The sequence below is a fragment of the Mauremys reevesii genome, linkage group 1 (assembly GCF_016161935.1).
Source record: "Mauremys reevesii isolate NIE-2019 linkage group 1, ASM1616193v1, whole genome shotgun sequence".
NCBI lineage: Eukaryota > Metazoa > Chordata > Testudines > Geoemydidae > Mauremys > Mauremys reevesii.
Window position 1 is genome coordinate 143,540,524 of NC_052623.1, and position 4,732 is coordinate 143,545,255.

Consider the following 4,732-nt stretch of genomic DNA (forward strand, 5'->3'; position numbering starts at 1 on the left):
GAGGTAAAAAGAGGAATGCATTTTAAGTAATTGTAAAGGTGTAAGAATAGAGGAGAGTATAAATATTCAATAGCTCTCTTCAGAGAAATGGAGGTGGAAGCATATGTAAAAAATATCAAACCAGTCAATATTTCCCAGCCAAAGTATCTGATTTACTTTTTTTTTTCAAATGTATTTAAATTGCAAAGTAGTAACTGGTATTGCTTCCTTGTCTGGATGACAGGACATTTTCCAAATGCGCGCCTTGTATAACACAGTAGAAGACACAAAGTCAGGCTTCCAAATGTTCAGAGGAAATGCAAGAATCACTTGGGACACAGAGAGGAGAGGGAATGCCAGTGCAGCAGCGGCCTCTCTCCTGTTGCGGCTCCTACTCCATCATCAATTCCCACCCCTGCTGGAGGGGTAGATTACAGGAAAACAAGGCCCAGATCCATCAAAACCAGGAAGCTACAAACACACATGTGAATTTCTAACCACATAAGGGAAGTTCTCTCTTGTGTGTAAAGACACTGAATCTAGCTGCTATGCCCTATCTTCTCAACAGCCAGGCTGCTTCCTAATCTCTCATATTTACATTTTTGAGTAAACCTGTCTCCTTATCTAGCCTTTTCCTTCCCTTCTGATTTCTTACTGAATTCTGTCCTGTCCATTCCTTCCTACTTTTCAATCTCCCTCCCGTATATCCTGTGGTTGTCAAACTAACCTGGCACAATGCAAAACTCTCTTCTTCTTGTACCTCAAACACATCATCTGTGTCTCTTAACATCTCTCTGGTTGTATCATCCATGCCCCCACCTCATCCAGGCTCATCCTTCTGGCTATCCCAACCACCACCTCTTCTGTAGAAGGCAGGCTCTGAAGTTTGTTCAGTGTAAGGAAGAGAGGGAATTCTTGATCCATTACTAGCACTTTTATTTCTTTGTTCCTTCTTCTGTGGATGAAATGGTGTTTTCATTGCAACCCATTCAAAAATGGTGTCTTTTTGATTCCTGTTCACTCAGGAAGGTAGCAATGTATGAAGCATGCAGCGTTACTAGACAGCGGAACCTTTGCTCTAAAAGCTTCATGGCCAGAGAAGACATCCCTGGGTGGTCTTCCTTCTTCAGTTCGCTGCTGAGTCTCTCCCTTCAAAAGCAAGCACAGCAACATTTAACCACTTATGCTGGTGATGGAAAGTCAGGAAATCAGATAAAAGATGAGGCATAGAGAGTGACCATTGCCTGCAGTCTCCACTTACTGAGATGCTTCTCGCTTGTTTCTGCTGATGTCAAGTGAAAGAAGAAGCATGGACATTTTCATCCCCACTAGTGCCTGTCAACAGCCAGTGATCTATTAAGTGAAACACATGACTTATTAAAAAGGGACAGGATATGGCACTGCAGAGGTTGCACAGCTTTAGGATTATCTCTGAGGGGGAAATGGAAGTGTATTTGGGGAAGTATACTATCAAAAGTAAGAGTTAAAATAACCGTAAGAACACAACAAGGTTTACTGGATGCCACAGGGCTGGTCATGCCACACAGAGCCTTTCCCCTCTAGATCACCAGTTCAAATCTGGCTTGTGTCAGTAATGAATAAAATTTATAGACTCTAATGGCTGTGCAGCAGCATGTGTGAAATGAATTTGGTGGTATTGTTTCTAGTTAACAAATACCTCTGAGGAACCATGAATTAAATGGTGGGGTGGCTGAAATGCAATCTGACTCCTAAAAGGAGTTCAGATTAGGAGTAAGTAACATTAACGGGGCAGTACAAGGAATGTTGCACTCATGCTGCCCATACTGTGCCACATCTGTGGATAAACAGAGGACTTTAGTGACCAGGATTGTCCATGCAATTAATAGATTTTGTTAAGGCCAAAGGACCATTATGATAATCTATTCTGACCTCCTGCATAACACTGGCCATAGATCCTCAGCCAGTAATCTGTGCATCAAGCCCTTAATTTCTGTTTGAAGTAAAACGTATTGTTTAGAAAGATATCCAGTCTTGATTTAAAGACTTAAAGTGATGGAAAATCTACCACATCCCTAGGTAAGTTGTTCCAGTGGGTAATTACTCTCACTTAAAACTTTGCACTTTATTTCTAGTCTTTGGGGACCTGTGATTATAGGCTAGTATTGGCAGGCTCCAATGAGATTGAATATTTTGACTATTATATAACCTACCTCTGACCATTTAAGGAAGTACTACCTCAAAAGAGATGTTACATGGAGGGATGCCATAGAATCATGCAATGCCTTTTGGGTCTTGAATTAGATTCAAGTTTGAATGGATTCTGATTTATCCTGCAAGCTAAACATTATGGGCCAGTCCCACATCCCAGGCTAAGGATGGTGCAAAGATAGGATTTAAAGCTTCTCTAAAGGGGCCGATGGCATTTTCCTGTCATAGAGGAATCACCCTGTGGCATAGCTGACATAGCCATTTCCATGCCATCTACTTCCCCTGCCTTACGTGTAGGTGAACAGTCAAGGACAGGAGGGCTGTGGGTGGAGCACACCACGCTCTGACATTCCAGGTCTATTCCAGTCAGCATGAATTAGAGTAGCTCTGTGAATGTTCTCATTTGTACTGGGAGCTGAACAGCTTCTGGTGGTCCCCAGGGCAAGGACAGGTGGAAAGGTAGTGCAGTGCCTCCTCTGCCTCATTCTTTCCAAGTTTGCTCAGTGTCCAGCCTATCTATTTAAGTAAATAAATATAAACGGCCAAATCAGACTAGATGGCAAAGTTGGCAAAATGTCAAAGCTCATTATATTTGTTGGTAAACTAAAGTGAGCTATCAGAGCAGACAGACTCCCGCCTTCCCCGTCTTGTCCAAACAACTTTATTGATCCCTGTCACATCTCCTTCTCTCCCTCCAGTGGCCTGAGGAGGATAAAGCTGTATCCAGCAATGCAGCACTGAATAGTACAGTTGTGCAGCTGTGCACAGTTAAAGTGATGAGACTGAAACTTCTGGCTTTTATTTCACACCTAAATTTGGGTGCCTCGGATTTTGGGCACCCAACTTGGGACACCTACAGATGGATCCTGATTTTCAGATATGCTGAGCACATAGGCTCCCATTGATTTCATTTGAAGTTGAGAGTCTCAGCACCTCTAAAAATCAGGCCCTAGGAGTGAAATACTGGCCCCAATGAAGCAATGGGAGTTTTGCCATTGACTTCAATGGAGCCAGGATTTTACCCTTTTGTCTAAAGCTTACCTCTAAAAAATTGAGGAACATAAATTTAGCAGCCTTAATTTACCTGTCTGTACAACTGAGATTGCAATATGTACTCACCTTTGTAAAACACGTTGTGATCTATGGACAAAAAGCAGTATATAAATGCTAACAATTATTATTATTTACTGTGGCAAAATTAAAAGAAAAGCCCCAAAATCTCTAAAAGTCCATGAAACAAAATAAAGGAGAAAGCTGAAAAGTTAATCTTTCCCCCCAGGCATTTGAAAATGGGGAAGGAGAGTTGAGACCTGTAAAAGCAGGGCGGGATTTTGGAAGGGGAGGGAAATTTGAGTTTTTAAATTGTGTGGATTACTGGAGGTGGTGGGTTATAAAAATGGTACTGCTTTATTTAGGGCATTACTTATAAAGATGGGATGAAGTTATTTCGGGTTATTTCTAGGAAATTCAGGTCACATTTGGTGGATAATTTTGGCCAACTCTCTCCCCCCGCTCCTTGAAATTTTCTCTTGGAAAACATTGAAACAGTTCATTTGGACATTTTCTTTCAAATCCACATATTCCAAACAAAATGTCAATTCAAAATGACATTTTCAAAAAAACCAAAAGTTGGATTGAAATGTTTTGTTTGATCTTTAGCTTTTCATTTTGACATGAAAAAAACAAAAAATCAGTTTAAGTTCAAAATAAACCGGAGTCGGCAACCTTTCAGCAGTGGTGTGCCAAGTCTTCATTTATTCACTTTAATTTAAGGTTTTGTGTGCCGGTAATAAATTTTAACATTTTTTTAGGTTTCTCTCTATGTCTATATATAATATAACTAAACTACTGTTGTAGGTAAAGTAAACAAAGTTTTCAAAATGTTTAAGAAACTTCATTTAAAATTAAATTAAAATGCTGATCTTAAGCCGCTGGCCCACTCAGCCTGCTCCCGGCCTGAGGTTCTGTTCACCTAGGCCGGCAGCAGGCTGAGCGGGGCCTGTGACCGGAACCCCAGGTTGGCAACAGGCTGAGCAGGGCCGGCGGCTGGGACCCCAACTGGCAAGGGACCGGCAGCCAGAACCTCAGACCGGTGGCGGGCTGAGCGGGGCTGGCACTCCAGACCAGCAGCGGGCCGAGCTGCTCAGCCCACTGCCGGTCTGGGGTTCTGTCTGCTGGCTCCTGCTAGCCAGGGTCCCAGCCGCCAGCCCCGCTCAGCCTACTGCCTGTCTGGGGTCCCGGCCCTGCCCACATAGAGTCGGTACCTACCTTCTCCCTGGTTCTGGCCCATTCTCTTCCTCTCGCTGCACTGAGCTGTGGGTGGGGGTGCACTGAGCACAGAGCTGGAGGTGAAGGAGCAGGCTGGGGTGCAGGGTCTGGCCAGGAGCTAGAATGAGAGAGGGGGCTCAGGGTTGGGGAAGGAGGTTTGGATGTGGAGCGCTTACCTGGGCAGCTCCCATTTGGTGCAAGGGGTGCAGGTGGGAATGTGGGAGGGGGTGGAGGAGCTCCCATTTGGTGCTCTGGGTGGGGGGTGCAAGAGTCAGGACATGAGTGTGGGGGTGCT

At 43.9% G+C, this 4,732-nt stretch overlaps 1 long non-coding RNA gene across 1 annotated transcript; it reads right to left on the bottom strand.

Moving 5' to 3' along the window:
* Positions 1-109: 109 nt before the first annotated feature.
* LOC120397565 lies at positions 110-4,499 on the bottom strand. The gene is made up of 3 exons (XR_005593865.1): positions 4,438-4,499; positions 1,241-1,332; positions 110-1,128 (listed from the first exon to the last, which is right to left on the bottom strand). It is a non-coding gene; the product is annotated as an uncharacterized LOC120397565 (long non-coding RNA).
* Between the last annotated feature and the right edge of the window lie 233 nt (positions 4,500-4,732).